General features: G+C 45.4%; 1 long non-coding RNA gene across 1 annotated transcript; it reads right to left on the reverse strand.

Annotated features, from left to right (window-relative positions):
• Positions 1-9,596: 9,596 nt before the first annotated feature.
• Positions 9,597-15,196, reverse strand: LOC141568561 (uncharacterized). Its single transcript, XR_012491715.1, has 3 exons — positions 14,684-15,196; positions 10,932-11,016; positions 9,597-10,735 (listed from the first exon to the last, which is right to left on the reverse strand). It is a non-coding gene; the product is annotated as an uncharacterized LOC141568561 (long non-coding RNA).
• Positions 15,197-18,833: the final 3,637 nt, after the last annotated feature.

Below are 18,833 nucleotides of genomic sequence, written 5' to 3' on the forward strand. Positions count from 1 at the left end.
TTGCAAAGATTAGAGTTGTGGATACACATTATGTGCTACGCAAATCCCTGAGTGAAGTCAGATAACGTGCTTAGGTTTCACTAGAAACCTTATTTAAGTTTTCTTACATTGTCATAAAAAGATTTCAAGGGAAAAGGTGTTTCGAGTCTAAACAACAGAAGTTTATTGCTAAATGTGAATAAAAGCCATGAGCTTAAATATTAGCCCTTAGAAACATAACACACTCCTACATGACCTTGGGTGTTGAAGTGTTTTATGAGCACTATTGTATTTATTCTGTGGGAAAAGATGTATGTGAGAATTACGAATACCTTCCTGGTGTAAAAGTGAAATGAAACTACTTCTGTCATTTCTGGAGCTGAGACAACGATTTTAATGATCCCTCCCAGGAAAAATCAGAATTATCCTGGCACTGCAAATGCACATTACTAAGTGACTTCACGGGATCTGAGAGCGTTGTCACTGTGTTACAAACTTTGCATGAGACATCATTATCTACCCTTGAAGACTTTATCATCGAATAGGGCAATAAAATTGACAGGCACACGTTTCATAAAGTGTACCTGCTAGCAGGGCCAGAAATGGGAGGGATTTCGCTTATAAACCCCAGGGGGTTGCATAATTCTGTGTTCGCCCTGGCAGGCTGAACCAAAGAGGAGAGTCAGAGACACGTACCTAGAAGTTGATGAAGTGGCACTGGAGGGGTCACACGTGAAAGAAGAGGAAGCCATTTGCCCTAGTGAAGCGAGATCACTGCACACAAGTGGATGTGGTCCAGAGGGCAACGTCACACTAGAAGGGCCACAGATTGGTACTTAGACTGGTAGTATTACCTACAGAACAAGTGAGGAGGGCAGCTGGACCGATGGAAGGGACAGATGATCTCAGTGCCTGGAATGTCACGTCTCCTTCCTGCCACAGGCTGTCGTTTTCGGCTTCCCTGAGCACACTTCATCCCATGTATACATTCCCCACATAGTCCGTAAGAACTCATTTGCTGCACATAGTGACTGGTGAGCCTAGACCCCCGAGAGGTCCTTAGAGAAAGAGCAAGAGCAATCGATGCCGTTCTCCCCAGCACTCACCACACTTGTAATTACTGACCGGTGCTCGAGATTTCCGTGAGATCAGGGATCTTATGTCACTGCACATTCCAACTGCCTGACACATAGTAGCTGCTTGATAAATATTTGTTTATAGATTCAGAAAATTCCTATGTCGATGAGGTATGTTTGTTTTGCTTTTGTTCTGAGTGAAATTTTGTTGTTCTTGGGGTAGGAAAAAAAACACCAACAGATATGTGGAAATATACAGAAAATGTCTGCCAGCATCCTATGATAGATAATACACTGGTTTTCCTTATCAACTTCCAAAATCCCAGATGAAATAAATCCTCTTAAAGGAATATAACCAGCAAGAAGATGACGGATTGAAGGTAGGCAGTCGGGGAGGAGGGAAAACCGTTTGGCTGACAGACAGGCCGCCCTCTGACCTCATTTTCTCATGTGCAAATGGCAAAATATTTTTGAGACAATAATGATTTTTGAAGAATATTCTAAAGTACTAGACAATAAAGAGCCTGATGCAGAGTCCACATTCACCACGTTTGTTCAATCTATTGAGTAGAAATATTGTCTTTTAGAAGAGATATTTCTAGAACAAGAGAAAGTTGTCTTGAATTTGATGAGAACAAGGGTATAGAAAACTTTAAGAGCCCATTTAGAAGACTTTGCTAGGAAACTCCCCAAAGCTACCAGAAGAAAGGTTTTTAGTCATTTTCCAGTTTAGTGGGGTGAAGATATTCTTTCCTTGAACACTCTTCACTTGATTGAGGAAAGAACTTAACCCTTGTCTGAACATAGTTTCAATGTGTAAATGTCTTTCTGCATCTGAGGTTTTGAGATTTGTTGTATTTCCCTTCGGGGTCTTGTGAGTGGGAGACTGTGGAAAAACAGACTTAGAGACCAAACACCAGCTCAACCCAACCACTTTCAGGGACATTTCAGAAGTAACTTCAAAAATTAATTTAAAAAATTTCCACATTTTCCTCTGTGGTGCGCCATTTTGAAAATTCCAACTTGGCATTTTATTTAGATCTTAGAGCTGAACATACAGATCAACTAGGGACAGTGAGCTCAGCTGCCACTGCTGTTTGCATGGATGGTGATTACATCAGCTGGTCCTGTGAATCCCCAGGACACCCGTAGACTACGCGAGCCAAGGAGGTCAAGTGTCAGTGTGGAAAAAGACGATTTGGACATTTTCTTAACAACATTTCATTCTCTGCTGAAATGAACTCTGAGCAAATGCCTTTATGGTGCATAGACGTCACCACAGATATAGCACCACTTGCTCATGTCCCAAACATGCTAGTCACACATAAGAACGGATTCTATCGGCGAGAGCGAAATTCTTATCCAGCAACATTTTATTGCTGTTGTTGTTGTGTGTGTTTTGTTTTAAGGAGGGTGCAGCTCACAGTGGCTCATGTGGGGATCGAACCGGCAACCTTGGTGTTATTAGCACTACGCTCTAACCACCTGAGCTAACCGGCCACCCTCCTAGCAAAGTGTTTAAAAGCTGGTCGTCACCACACTGAGCTCTGGGTTTGGGTGGGTGTGCCTTGTTCAGTGCTCTGGTGTGGAAACTTTGCCCTCATAATCCCGAGCTAAAAAAAAAAAAAGACACAGAACACAAAAGGCATCTGACAGTGGGAACTGACAACAGTGTTTTTTTCTGTGACCACGTAGGAAGGCTCATCACTGCTGAGCCATCTCCACTTCCACTCTCCAGGACGGCATTGGCGGCCTGTGGGATTGTACGCTGCTCATTTCTCCAGGAAGAATTTAGGACTCTTTTTCTTTTTAAGGATGCCCAGCACATCATGCTATCTTCTGAATGTGAGGCATGACGCTGTGGGGGCAGCAGAGGCAGCCCCTTCCTACACAGAGGGGTGACGTCGCCACCCTCTGGCCTTTTCCAGGATGTGGAGTTGTAATACAGGTTCATTGCATAAAAAGTATAAAATGCAAATAATCCTAGTGGGTGAATGAAATTTATCCATAATGCTATTACCCAAAGACCACTACGAAGATTTTGGTATTTAATCTTCCAGATATATAAACCTGGGGTGAGGGTGGGGGGATGGGAAGAAAGAGGGAAGGAGGGAGGAAGGGAGAGACAGAGAAACAGATTGAGAGATAGAGAGAGAGAATCAGATTGAGATAGAGAATAGAGATAAAGATAGATAGATAGACAGATGATAGATAGATAGATAGATGATAGGTACGTTCTACAAATTGAGACTTCATTCTTTTGTGATTTGCTTGTTTCATATGTCAATAATTTATGAACATTCTTCCATGTCAATTAATACATTTCTAGAAGGCGACCTTTAATGACAAAACAGTATTCTAGTAAGCGGGTATGCCATAATTTATTTATTAACCCCTTACAGTTAGATGTTTGCATTGTTGTCAATATTTTTGTGACACGCAATTTTCAGTTCATCATCTTGCACAATATGCACATAAATATTGGCATGCTGCCTTAATTTTTTTTTAGTGTAAATTTGATGAAAGGGGATGCATATTCTCACGCTTTCTCCTGAAAGGCAGACCTGGTATCATAAGGACTGAGGAGGGCAGCCACCATTGCTCAGGTACCGTCAACCAAATACAGGCTCTAATATTTTGACAGAGAGAATCTCCTTAGGAAAAAAATAACACAAGATTTCGCTGTCCTTCAAGAGAGACTTTAGCTGTCCTAGATCTCACAGACTGTCCTAGCGCCCACAGCAGATTCACTGGGTCACCGTACTGTGGACTTGTGTCTGATCGTCTGTGGCCGCTGAAGGTGGCTTGGGGAAGTGGGTTTCACATCTTTAACGGTTTCAGGATCTATCTCCCTGTCCCAGGAGTAAAAAGGGGCACCCCATCCTTCCTGAAATGGGATTTAGGGAATCCAGGTCCCTGCTTGCTCTTCCCGCAATGAAGCCTCAAGTCAGAGCATGACAACTTTGGGCCATGGCTCTTCCAGTTGCGGCCTGTGTTCACAGTGTGTAGCTGCTTGCTCTCTCATTTTCTCCATCCCCTTTCCTCCATGAATACACCATGTCTTCTCTCTCCTACGTACTTTTTATAATCCTTTATTACATATGTTTCACCTTATATACACACTCCTTTCTCTCCCTCCTTATGTACCACACACCTTTCCCTATTGCACGGCCTTCATTCCTGCTGCTACAGTTATCCTCTGTGCCTGAGCCTCTTCCTGCAACGCCTGGCTTTTCCTAAGAAAGGCCCAGAGCTGGGACGCTGGAGACACGGGGAAACTCGGGAAGTGTCTGTGCACACCTGAGAATGCTTTCAGCTGCACAGCACGGAGGGAAATTGGAGGATAAAACATCATGGAAAGACAACTTAAACGGTTTTCATTCATTGCCATCAAATTTTTCAGCAACTGCTTTAAGCTTAAAAGCTCATTGACACAAAACCACAATGAGATAGCACATCACACCTACCAGGACGGTGTTGGTGAGGATGGGGAGAAATTGGAACCCTTTGCACACGGTGGGGTTGTAAAAGGATGTAGCCACTGTGGAAAACAGTTTGGTGGTACTGCAAAATGCTAAATATAAAACAACCATATGACCCAGCAATTCCACTCCTAAGTATATATATCCATATATATATCCAACAGAGTTGAAAGCAAGGACTTGAACAGGTTTGTGTACATGAATATTCATACCATGTTTCCCCGAAAATAAGACCAGGTCTTATATTAATTTTTGCTCCAAAAGACACATTAGGGCTTATGTTCAGGGGATGTGATCCTGAAAAATCATGCTAGGACTTATTTTCCAGTTAGGTTTTATTTTTGGGGAAACATGGTAGCTGCATCATTCATAGTCACTGAAAGGTGGAAACAACCCAAGTGCCCATCAATAATAAATGGTTAAACAAAATGTGGTTTATACATGCAATGAAATGTTATCCATAAAAAAATGAAGTTCTAATATATGCTACAACATGGATGAACCTTGAAAAAAATGATGTTAAGTAAACAAATCAGACACAAAAGGACATATACTGTATGACTCTATTTATGTGAAGTATCTAAAATAGACAAAGTCATAAAAACAGAAAGTAGAAGAGAGGTTACCAGGGGTGGGGAGGAGGGAAAATGGGAGTTATTGCTTAACGGGTACAGAGTTTCTATTTGGGATGATGAAAATGCTTTGGAAATGCTGCTTATGGTTGCACAACATTAGAAATGTAATGAGTGCTGCTGAGTCTTACATTTAAAAATGGTTAAAATAGCAAATTTTGTTTTATACTTTTTATCACAGGTCTGAAAAATCTGCAATGCAATATACCAAAAAGCATTGAATTGTATACTTTAAGGGGGTGAATTTTATGATATGAGAATTATATCTCAATAAAGCCGTTTTTTGAAAAGCTCACCTATAAAAATCCTCCCTCTGCATCTGAATTATTATGGTTGGAAAAAGGCACAAATAAATTTGAAATATATAATACTTTTGGAATTATGTTTCAGTGGACAATTTCCCTTTTCCTACTTAACAGTTCCTAAAAGAACAGAAAAATGCCTTATCTGCACTGTGTTATATTTTGACTATATATTTTTTTTTACAAGAGTACACATTCTGAGATAACTGCTTAATTCACATTATTTGAATAGAACATTAGCTGATACTAATGGTTTCCATCAGAGCTGGGCTTCCTGCCGTGAAAACGGTAAAAACCACTGTCAATGAAGCTAGGCAAACATCAGCTAACTTGAGGCTGAAATAACTCCAGTTTAAAAAAAAAAATTAATATGTTTAAAAACAGTTTGGGGAAAATAATATATATCCATTTTTGCTCCATAGGTGGAAGACAAAAGCTACCTTTTAAAGGAAATCTGTATCGTGTTTCATTACTCAAGGATAACAAGGTGAGGAAGAAAATAACCCTCTTATGGTGCAAAATGAGTGAGAATTTGCCTGGTATCATGGAGCTTTCAGTCCTTCCTCCCCCACCTACTGGGTGGACCATTCAGCCTCTCAATTGTAGTCTCCTGTAACTGCTTACCTGCAGTTTTTCTTGTGTCAGAAGATGAATAATACAAATCAGGGTGGTTGTGAAGATCAAATGAAATGTTTTATAAAGTGTTCAGTAAATGTTCATTTTCAGAAATGAACTAGAAACACCAAGTTGGCTCAGGAGGACGCGTCTGACCTGTCCCAGGTTCCCAGGTGGGGGCTGAGGTCTCATTTTCTCCTCATTCCCCAGGACGATTAACTGCCTCCACCTGAGCCACACCACTGACTGGAAGCTGCCTGCCCACAGCTCTCCTCCTAAACCCCAGGGAGCTGTGCGCTGCCCTCTCCCACACGGCAGACTCTTCTTGTCAGAATGCCTTCCCGTACAACTTTTCTATTGCTGCCATAACAAATCACCACAAACATAGTGGCTTAAAACAACACAAATGTATTATCTTATCGTTCTCTTGGTCTAAAATTCTACATGGCTCTCATTGAGGGAAAATCAAATTATCAGGGCTGATCCTTTGTTGTTTTTGGCAGCTTTAGGAGTGACTCTGTTTCTTTAACTTTTCAGCCTTGGCTCATGTCCCTTTCCTCCATCGTTAAAGCACACAAACAGATGGCCACAGGCACAGGAAAAGGTGCCCAACATCACTCGCCATCAGGGAACTGCAAATCAAAAGAGATACGATGAGACAGCACCTCACACCTGTCAGCATGGCGGTCATGCAGAGACAAGCAGAGATCCAAGACGGCAGAGCAGATCAACACTGGGCTACGTCCTTCCGTGAACACATTAAAATTACACCTAAACTGTAGAACAATCAACCTGGAGAACCATCTGAAGTCTAGCCAAACAGAAGTCCTAAGCCTGACAATGTAAAGAAGAAGCTATGTTGAGACGGATGGGAGGAGTGGAGACGCGAAACGGGCCCCACACCTGCGTGTGGTGGTTGAGAACCAGGAGGGACATCTTGGCCGTGGAGGTTCCCCCTGGGGGAGCGACGGACCCCAGCCCCACACCAGGCTCCCCGGCCCATAGCACTGGTGCTGGGAAGAGGAGCGCCCACAACAACTGGCCGTGAAAGACAGTGGGGATTCCGACCCTCCAGGCGGCATGGAAGGCAGTGGGAAACCAGACATTCTCTTAAACGGCCCGCGCACAGACTCACTTGCTCACAGGCACTCACCTTGGGCTCCAGCGAAGGGACGGTGACTTGGGGAGGCGTCAAAGGCACACGAGGAGCAGAGTAAGGTGCATGGCTTAGGGAAGAAGGCTGGAGGACAGTCAGCATTTTCCCTGTGTGGGATCCTTCTCCCATGCAGCTGGCAGGCGGCTGCCATCTTGAATGTGTTGAGCCCTCCCCCACATGGATATATCTGAATCTGATTGGCTGCCATATCTATCAACAATTACTTTCAATGTAAATGGATTAAATGCTCCAAAAGACATAGGAGGGCTAAATAGGTAAGAAAACAAGACCCTTACATATGCTGCCTACAAGAGACCCACTTCAGATTGAAAATACACACACAGAAAGTAAAGGGATGGAAAAAGATATTTCACGAAAATGGAAATAAAAAAACAAAATAAGTTGGAGTAGCAATACTTATTCCAGACAAAATAGACTTTTAAACAAAGGCTATAACAAGAGACCCAGTTATCCCACTTCAGGGTATTTATTCGAAGAAATTCAAAACGCTACTTTAAGGGGATTTGTGCATCCATATGTTCATTGCAGCACTGTTTACAAAGGCCAAGATGTGGGCAGCCTGAGTGTCCGTTGCTGGCAGAATGGATAAAGAGGAGGTGGCCCATGTATACAATGGAATATTGCTCGGCCATGGCAGGGAATGGGTTCTCACTATCTGTGGTGTCATGGATGGACCTGGAGGGTGTTGTGCTGAGTGGAGTATGTCAGACAGAGAAAGACAGATGCAATGTGATTCCACTTACATGTGGAATCTAAAGAACAATATTAACAAACAAAACAGAAACAAACTCATAGATATAGAAAACATATTGATGGTTACCAGATGGGAGGGTGCTTGGGTGTGTGGGTGAAAAAAGGGGAAGGGATTAAGAAGTACAAATTCGTTGTTACAAAGTAGTTATGGGGATGTAGGGTGTAGCATAAGGAATATAGTCAATATATTATAATAACTATGTGTGGTGTCAGATGGGTACTAGATTTGTGGGGGTGATAGATGGGAGGGGGTTGGGGGGCAGGGTGAAAAGGTGAGGGGATTAAGAAGAACAAATTGGTAGTTACAAAATAGTCATGGGGATGTAAAGTAAAGCACAGGGAATATAGTCAACAATATGGTAATAACTACATATATTACCAGGTGGGTAATAGTCAGGGGGATCACTTCTTAAATTATACAAATGTCTCACCACTATGCTGTGCACTTGAAGTAATACAAAATAATATTGAATGTCAGATGTAATTGAAAATTTTAAAAAGGGGGAAAGGTGAAGGGGAATAAGAGGTCCAAATTTCCAGGTATAAAACAAATGAGTCATGGGGATGTAATGTACAGCACAGGGAATGTAGTCAATAACATTGTGACAGCGTGGGACGGTGTCAGATGGTTGCTGAACTCATCATGGTGATCACTTCTTTAGGGATATAAATGTTGAATAACTATGGTGTACCCCTGAAACTAATATATTATATGTTAGCTATATTTTTAATAAAAATCTTTTCAAAAGACAAGCGTTGGAGAGGCTGTGGGGGAAAAGGAACCCACATACACTGTTGGTGGGAATGCAAATTGGTACAGTCACTGTGGAAAACAATATAGAGGTTTCTCAAAAATTTAAAACTAGAACTACCTTATGATCTGGCAATCCAGCTTCTGGGTATATTTCCAAGGAAATGAAATTGGTATCTCAAAGAGATATCTGCATGTCTATGTTTATTACAGCTTTATTCATAATACCCAAGATGTGGAAGAACATAAGTGTCCATTGATGAATGAATGAAGAAAATGTGTAAATATGGCCTATATATGTGTGTATATATTTACACATACATATATGTATATATATCAAATGTTATTTAACCATAAACAGAAGGAAATTCTGCCATTTGTGACCACATGGATGAACCCAAAGGACATTATGCCGGGTAGAATAGGCCAGATACAGAAAGACCAATGTGCATATGCCGTCACGCATATGTGGCATCTAACAAGGGCCCGTTCACAGAAGCAGCGCTGAACAGTGGTTGCCAGAGACGGAGGGGTGGGGGATGGGGGGTGTTGGTCGAAGGTACAAACCTTCAGTTATAAAATCAATAAGTTCTGGGGACCTGATATACAGTACGGTTAACAATAGCCAGTCATAATGTGTTATACACTTGACATTTGCTAAGAAAGTAGATCTTAGGTGTTCTCACCTCACACACACACACACACACACAGAAAAGGTAACCCTGTGAGGTAACAGGTGTGTTAATTAACTTGCCTGCGGTAATCACTTCATCGCGGATATGTATGTTAAATCATCATGTTGTACATCTTAAAAAATCACGCTGTACAATTAAATATATATAATTTGTATTTGTCAACCATGCCTCAATAAAGCTGGGGGGAAACAGAAAAATACATTTTTTAATTAAAACAAAAAAAGGTGCACAGCGTAGCACCTCTCAGACCCTGCTTCTGTTGAGACCTCGCTTTCTCTCACTACAATCAGGAGTGGTTCTCTGCCTCGAGGATTTATGTGGTTAGCCTGGGCCCACCGGGGGAACTGGGATACTCTCCGTTCTCCAAGTCTGTACCTTTATTCACATTTGTGACGTTCCTATTACCGTGGGAGTAACTTAGTCACAGCTTCTGCAGAGTAGGACCGGGCATCTTTCAAGGTCATTACTTGGCCTACCACAGTTTTGAGCAGTTCAAGGGTCTTTAATAAAAATGAGTACATACGCCTACTGCGATGACCCACTGAGCGTGCTTCTCCCTACACCCATCCCACAAAGCCCTCTGGTCTCAGACCCCATGCCTCGTCCTCCTAAGCCTTGGCATGACTCATAGTCTTTAATCATTAAGTCAGAGTCCGCTTTTCCGTCATCACCCAGGACAATTTTACAGACTCCTGCATCGCAGATCGACAGACTCAATTTCCAATGTGCCTATAACTCTTTTCTGTAAAGTGGTAGCAAAAGGCATCAAAATTTTTTTTTTCCCAAGAAGTTGTCCTTTGGGGAAAATGACAAGGAAGAGAAGAAAGACAATACAGTAAAATAGTTGAAAACCAGACCCAGGAAGACTGGTGACCTCTGACCTGTACCAAGTCAGTTGACTATCTCCAGTTGTCCCTTTGCACGTCACAGTTCATTAATAAGGGTGCTCCCTGTCCCACTGGGCTGGACTCGAGGAAAGCCACAGCAAGCCCTCGCTTCTAGCCTGTGACGTGGGCTGGTACTGGCGTCACAGTCTGGGGCAGGACCCTTCTGCTTACCTGTTAAGCTGCTCCATCTTCTCACTTTATGCGACGATGGCCAAGGATGTCGTGGTGACACCCTGGTGAGACCGTGGCTTTGCAGCTCGCACACTGGCTTCCTGGGGCAGCAGAGTGTGACAGGCTGTGGCAGTAGAGGGTGGCCACCTGTGGCACGAGAGGGACCCTCTGTGTCCCCAGCACGTGCAACGCCAACACCCAGGATTGGGGTCGTGCTGGTAAAGAGAAGCTACTCTTAAACATCTTCTTTGAGTAGTACAGACCACAAATTACATGTAAGTTATATATTTTTGCTACTCACACTCTTAAAATGCCCTTATCCAGTCTAATTTCATGGAGGAAAAAAACACCCAAGCTTAAGAACGTTTTTCTGTCATACAAAATAAATGGATGGCTATAATTCACACTCACCTGCCCATCTCCCCCACGAGACGGTCACCCCTCAGGTCAGGCACAAGGTCTATTCGCCTTTGGACACTGGCATCCATCACAAGGCCTGGCAGAGCGGGGACTCAGTAAAGGACGGTGAATAGATAAATAACAAATCTTACTTTTTATTCACTTACCAGTGGTTATCACCTACTTATAACTAAATGCATTTGTTCAAATATGTTAAACGAGCACCTACTATGTCTGACGCTGTGTTAGTTTTCAGGATCAAAACAGGAAGTAGATATGCCCCTGGCCCCCAGGGAGCTGCAACCGCCCGGCCTGGAGAGGGAGAGGCAGCTGCCAGCTTAAGGTGGGCAGTGAACAAAGTGTGTGGGAGCCAGGGCAACACTCTGCTCAGCCCTGTGGACAGAGACGCCCGGGGGGTTCCGAGAGGAGGCTGCTGGGCTAGAGGACAAAGGGGCGGAGAAAGGGAATTGGATGCAAAAGGAGGACGTGTGAGCAAGAGAAGAGGGACAGCAGGGCTGGCGCAGGGAAGGGCAAGGTGGTCGGAGAGACAGGCTCTGATGGGCGGCCTGGTGGAGGCCGGAAAGGTGCTGGGGGCGCTGGGCGCTGGGACTCCCGAGTGTTTGGGCCCCGCTCTGCTGGCAGCACCCTCACCAATGTGTGTGGCCAGGGCGGAGCACCGCAGCTCTGTGCCTTAGCGAGACGATGAGTTCAGGGGTGAGGCAGCTGCACTGAAGGCTAGAGCACCGGGCAGTGTGGCCTGAGCAGGGCTGGCTGGGGCCTGGGGGCCGAGTCCCTGCCCAGGAAACCGTCGGGGTGCACAGCTCCTCGGTTCTCGGACCCACGAATGGGTGAGGTCAGGCATTCCGTGGCCCCACCAGGCCAATCCCTACTGCAGGTCCCATGCAACCAAAATTTAAATTGAAATTTTTAATGCAAATAAAGCCAACAAACATATGGCGTTTTCCAGTTAAAAGCCCGGCTTCCCCTTGAACACATATCGAATAAAGAAAGATGTTCTTTCTTTGCTTGTTCCGAGCTTAGTGTTGGCATCTGTGTGACACCACAGACCAAATGTCTCTGCTTTATGAGCAGAGATTAACACCACCGAGCAGTGTGTGACATTCCTCAGCCATGTGCCACTGCCCTGCCATCGTGATGTCATATGGAGGTGAGGAAACGGGACAATTGCTTCTGTCCCCTGATGAGCTTGCAGGCGGAAATACCAGCTGGAGGGTTTGCAAGTGTCACTGAAGACAATAAATGCTGCTTTGGGCTCACATGCAGCCTGGACCCTTCATATTATGAAGTGCGATGGCAGTTACTGCGACTCTGTGATTTGCAAGCATGGAGGGACATCCCGTGTATCTGGTTCCTTCAGTTTTCCACTGCATTATCCAGCGTATCAAACGTAAAACAAACGATCAAAACTTTGTAAGAACAAGATGCACTGGAGAGTCATTTTTTTAAGCCCTGAAAGGCCACTTGGTCACAGTCGTTACTGGTGTGGGACTGAGAATCTGAGGGGTGTTTTCTTGTCTTTGATGTGATGTTTTAAAACCACTACCTGTGTGCGCTAAATACATTAGCATTTCCCCACAGAGCCGTCAGTGAGCAGCACTATGGAATTCTCTCCTCTCCAAGTTCAGAGGCAAGATGTCTTCTGGGAAAGTCCCATCCCTCGAGGAGGATGGCCACGTACCATTCCAGGAGCTCCAGCGTCTCCCACCTTCTCGACGGTCCCTGAATAACCCTTTGTAAGTGGCTCCTGACGTTCTTCCTCACGGGTTCAGAGTGACACAGCTTTCTCAGCTGCTTTCCGGCCACCACCGACCACAGCGCCTCAGGGAGCTGGCACTACCACCCGTCTGGCCCGGCCGCAATCAACATCCCGCGTGAGGCCCAGCCTGCCTTTTAAGCTAGGTTGATCCAAATACACTCATGTATGGGGCTACTTTTTGTGTTGTTTGGGCTTCCGTTTGGTTTTTTGCTGTTGTTTTGTCAAAGCTGTTACCCTTGGTAAGCGGAGGTTAACTCACTGTGACACTGTCCTCGAGAGCCGACTTGGACTGGGCGGCTTGGCAAAGCTACTTAAAACGTATGCAAATGTCCATGCCCTCGGGGCCTAACTCAGTAGCGGGAAATGTGGTGAGGACACAAGGACATGGGGGGAAACAGCGTATGTACAAAGGTGTTCATATCAACATGGTAGCAACAAAACATGGAACCAACCTACATGTTCAACAACAGAAGGCTGTAAGTTACCCTATTATTAGTAGTGTTTAAACTCGAGCAGTGGGGTCCCGCCCTCAGTGAAACATTAGACATAAGCTAAACGTGCATTTGAGTTCAAATACTTGACTTCGAAAGAGCAGCAGAAGCACAGGGCAGGGGTCCACCTGTGCTCCCAACCCCTCCACTCTGCAGGGCCCCAAGTCCACTCCGAGAAATTCACAGAGCACTGTGGAGATAGTGTCAAAACTAGCTTTTCTGTTGTCACTAAAAGAAAGTGAGTAGCCCCATCAAAAAAACCCTTGCGAGACTGACAGGGTGGGTAGATAGCCAGAAATTAGCAGGAAAAGGAGACCCCTAGCCCCAGTCAGAAAGGCCCTGGCTGCAGCCCCTACTTGGGTCCAGACCTCTTGCAGCTGCCCTCACTGGCCCGGCAGGACTCCAGGCTCGCACGTCCCCCTAAATCAAGGGATGTGTTGTTAGAAGCCAGAGAAGGAAGGAAGACATTCTGCTCATCAGAGTATGCATCCTGCTTATCAGGACCATGTTAGTGAGCTTCTCAAGCAAATCATAAAAAGAAATTGGACAGAAACTGCCTTGAGAAGCCAAAGGGAGGACTGGGCAGCTCAGCAGGAGAGAGAGATAACGAGAAAGCAGAGGGGAGGCAGTGCTACCCACAGAAATCAAAGCCTTCGTACAACGTGAGGAGAGGCTTCCCCGTCCTGGGGTCGTCTGCCCCACATCGTAGAGTGTATCTGCCTTTGCTAAGAAAACGTACCACCCGGCACCTGCACTGAATTCTGTCCCTCGAGAAGACAAGACCAGAGGAAATCATCACAACTGGGTAACAAGACTGTTTCCATAGTCGTGATAAATGCGCTGAGTGGAACTCACGCACACGTACACACACGACACATGTGCGTGCACACACACACGCTACCTATATGCCCATGAGTGCATAAAGTGTGTATCACCAAGATTAGAAAGATGGTGGCTAGATGATCGTAGCTGGTGTCATCTCACAAGGCTGGTCTAGAAACATACTTCCGCTGGATGGACGGTTCTGACTGCATCTCCATCCCTGACAGATTGTCTCCTTCGCACAATAACATGCGCCGAGGAGGCCAGGCCCTGTGACTTGAAGTGACTCATGTCGTCTAAGAGGTGCAACACATGTGTCATTATCATCGACACTATTATCACTCTTTTTCTGTGGATTAGGAAAGTGAGACCCTGAGAAGATAAGAGGCTTGCCCGTGCTCACAAGCCATCCCTTTCCTCCTCCTTCCTCCTGATGACAATCAGCGCTTCCTGCAGGGCCACTGCTTCTACCCTCAGATCCAAAATCATGCAGAAAGAAGCGCTCATATTAGGGCTCGGAGACTCCCCTCTCCCCTGCCTCCCATCCCGTGCACCCCCTCCCCCCGCAGGGGCAGCGACCCGGCCCAGTGGAATCTGCACTGTGCACAGAGGGCTGGGGACACCCGGAGCAGGTGGCAGGATGCTCCCAGCGGGCCGGTCGCCCGGAGACGCACCTGGGCAGGGGAGGGAGGGAGAACAGCAGAGGAGGCATCATGGGACACCAAGTGTGAGCGGGCTTGACTGCACCTGGAGCTCAAACGAGACGCGCCTTGGGAAGCTTAGGAGGGAAGCAGGAGGGGACTGGACCCGGCCCAGCCGAGGAGAACGAGCCTGGTTATGCGCTGAAGGCCCTTGGGGTCCCGCCTCCCGCTGGCCAGGCCACGCCCCGCAGAGCAAACCGGCTTTACTTTTCCGACAGCGCCACCTGGCGGTTAACAGACGAACAACCCCCTGCGGGCTAACGCCTTTTCACACCTGCCTTTTTCACCTTTTAGGGAGGTGACGCTCGGTTTTCCTCTTAAAGGTTCCTGATTCCTGTTAAAATACTCTTTTTCTTTCACATCATATTCTCCCTTTGAATTACTGACCATTTACCGCGAGAACACGCTTCTCTTCGTTCTCCCCATCGTCTCTGCTTCCTTTCTCTCGGCGTGTCCACCACCCTCGTGTTGTTCCGGAAGGTACGGGGTCCAGGGTTAAGTGACCTGAGTTTGGAAGTTTGGCATCCATTACATGTTGAGTGACAGTCTTCGAGTGAGTCAACGTTTGACAGTAAGAGTTACACCTTTGAACACTGCACGGCAACTTTTAGAAGACTTTCAAAGCCCTAAAGCACTACTGAAAATAGTTTGTGAACATATATGTGTGCACACATTGTATTAACTCACATATGAAAGCCTGCAATCTCTTTTTAAAGGTTGCTAAGGAACGCTGCCCTGTCTGTATTGTACCAAAGCTTATATATAAGTCTATACCCCATCTTCTACAGAAGGAAAAAAATTCACCCAGGAAATTAAGATTATACTGTGAACCTCTATGATATTTTATTTTTTGCTGAAACATACTTGACTTATAACATTGTGTAAGTTTAAGGTGTACAACGCATTGACTTGCTATATTTACCTATTGCAATATGATTGCCACCGTAGGCTTAGCTCTTGTCACGTCACGTAATTCTCATTTCCTTTGTGGTGAGAACATTTAAGGTCTAGTCTCTTAGCAACTTTGAAGTTTATTAACAGTATTGTTGATTATAGTCACTAAGCCAGGCATTAGATCTCCAGACCTTACGCATCTTCTGGTTACAAGTTTGGACCCTTTGACCAACTATGTTATTTTAAATGTGCATGAAAAAATATTCAGTAAGTATTGATTGATACGTGTCATGTGCTATGCACTATTTAGATGCTAGACATACTGGATAACAAAATAAAATCCTTGTTCTTAAGAAGGTCTCCTCCTGGTAGGAGCAGCAGACAGGTGACATTAGAAATAAGTACCATTAGGTTTTGTTGTTGTGCTATGTGCTATGAAAGAACAGTGAAACAAGGGAAGGAGGGAGAGTGTTGGGTCGATGTGAGACGCTGTGTGGGGGCTGCAGTGTGGTGGATGGGACGGCAGCAGAGCATGGGGACAGAGGCCACAGATGCACAGGTCACACAGCCATCCTAAGGACTTTGCATTTTTTTCTGTGATAGGAAGTCGCTGAAGCATGGAGCTCAGTAGAATGAAGCAGTCTGGCTGCCGTGCAGAATGGACAAGCAGACAAGAGCCGGGCGGGCAGAGCAGCTGGGAGCCAGGGTTTAGGAGGAGAGGCCACAGGCAGGCCCCGCTGACTGACTCATGTGGCTTCAGAGACGCGGTGAGAGTGACTGCGAGTCTTGATCGGCTGTTGGTGCCGTTTACTGAGATGAGACTCTTGGAGGGCTGGGCAAGGGGACGGCATGTGACATTGAGGGGTCAGTGAGAGTGTGTTGGTGGTGAGGTGTCTGTCACATGCCACGGAGCTATTGGATATATGAGTTAGAAGTTCTGGGAAGGGGCTGGGGCTGCAGATTTAATATGGGTATCATCAATATACTAAATGTTGTTTAGAGTCATGGGGACAGAAAAAAATCACCCAGAGAAGAAGTGAAGGAGAGACAGAAGGACAGACTGGAAAGCAACAGATGGAGAGGAGGGAGGAAACCAGGAGATGTGTCTCAGGAGAAGAGCAAAGGGGTCAAGACGTGTGTGTGTGTGTGTGTGTGTGTGTGTGTGTGTGTGTGTGTGTGTGTGTTGTGTGTGTGTGTGTATTCAGCTCCAGGTCTAGTAAATCATTTAATTCATGATTAGGCACATACTATTTCTCTGAGTCTGTGCCAAGACGAAAGGGGAATAAAGGAAGGTGGGGGAGAAGCAGCACAGGCAACCTTGGGCTTGGATTTACGACTTAACTGCAGAGTGTTCTCGTGGGAGCTCACCCAGAGGAAATTATGACAGAGCAATAGCTGTGACTACATTTTACCAAGTCATCTGAATGGTACTATCTGACCTGGTGGTAAATCGACACATCTCCAGTGAACGTTTATCAGTTCTAGGGACTGATTCAAGCATTAATCTATTCCAGAGCACTAGAACGTGGTAGGTATACCTGAGTTCTTTCTTTCATTAAAAAAAAAATAAAATCAAATGGAATGTGTCCTCATAACCTTTTCAACCTTGCTAATTTTTAACAAGGATACATTTTCATCACCTATGACAAGGAGTGTTTGCTTATCACAGGAAGTATAGCCTCATAATCAAGAAAACAGACAGGGCTCTCTGCTTCCTCGTTTCCGTCATGTTGGTTGGGAAGCCAGACTCAGCTTTGCTTTTCCTTAATAGAATCTGTTTAGTAAAAGCATAATTGGGGCTAGAATTTCCAAATCTTGTGATGAGTGAGCAAAGTCAGCGAAAAGGGTGCTTCTGGGAAGCTCCAAACACAAGAGAAGCTTTCATTGTTGGAGGAGGGAGTGCTTCAAGCCAGTGTTTGTCTAGGCTCCGATTTCTAAAGGGAAAAATACAGAGAGCGTATCGACTACAGAGCAAATCAAAGGAGCCAGTCGATGTGGGTTTAGCATTGTTGTCTCACTGCCTGACATCAGGGTGTCCAAGCGGCAGATGGAGAAACCCTACACAGCATGGTCCCCACACCAAGAGAAAGGGCTCTGCTGGGGGGGACCCTTGGGATCAGGGCTGCAGGAGTTTCAGAAATCCCAAAGCTTTTTATTACCTAACAACCCTGAAAAGTGTCATCCAAAGTCTTTCTACACCTGCAACACCTCTACTTAGCCAGGGATGGTGACTAGTCTGACTCCCGTTCATCACTGTCAACGCCCCCATTGCATCTGTAGCCCTGATTTTGTCCTCTGCTTCTCATCTGTATCAAAAGCAAAGCTTTCCTAGAAGAAAATGCCCATGAAAATAAAACAGGATGAAACGACGAAACAGGTATGCTTTCTTATTTTCTTTGTCTTCTTTTTTATCCATTCAGTAAGTAGACAGGAACAATGTCATTTCCACTCTGTGGGGACTATTCTGGGACCTTCCCAATCAAACTTGAGAATAATAATAATAATAATAATAATAATAATAATGGTTTAAAATTCTATACACCAGCCAACAAGCTCTAAGAGTTGGGCTTTATAATCTGGACATTATGGATGAGAGCAGGCACATGAAAACTTCCCTTAAGGGGCAGAATAGAATGGCCTTTAGATGTGAAAGTCCTATTGGAGTGGATGTGTTGACATGTCCAAAGAATGGATGGGCCGACTAGGGAAAAGGCTGATTTGTCGCAGAAGAAGAGAAAGCTGAACGCCACACACGTCCGTGTCCTGCAAGGACACAGTGGGAAGGACGCAGCCTCAGCACAGCCTTTGTTCCGATGGCCCGGCCGACCGTGCATAACCCCGCCCCGATCTCAAGGATGTGGAACAAATCCAAACTGAGGGACCTTCAATGGCATCGCCGGCCTATCATCTTCACAAGGGTGAGGTCATGAAAAGCAAAGAAAGACGGAGGGGTGGTGCGTCCCTGAAGGAAATGTGACCCCTGACTGAGCGAGTCGCTCTCGAGAGGGGTGAGTGGGAATAAGGCGATGGCAATCCCGCTGTGTGAGCTGTGCCACGGTCACGTAGGGAAACGTCCTGGCTTGTGGGACACAGACCTGCAAGTGTGCAGGACCCTCAGATGAGTCAGGACAAAAATGGTTTTTGCGGTGAGTTTGAAATCATTTGCTAAAGAAGAAGTGTGAAAACGCCATCTCATCCTGTGTCTCGCATATACAAGTCCCTGATACGG

This window comes from Rhinolophus sinicus, linkage group LG14 (genome assembly GCF_036562045.2).
Source record: "Rhinolophus sinicus isolate RSC01 linkage group LG14, ASM3656204v1, whole genome shotgun sequence".
Classification (NCBI taxonomy): domain Eukaryota; kingdom Metazoa; phylum Chordata; class Mammalia; order Chiroptera; family Rhinolophidae; genus Rhinolophus; species Rhinolophus sinicus.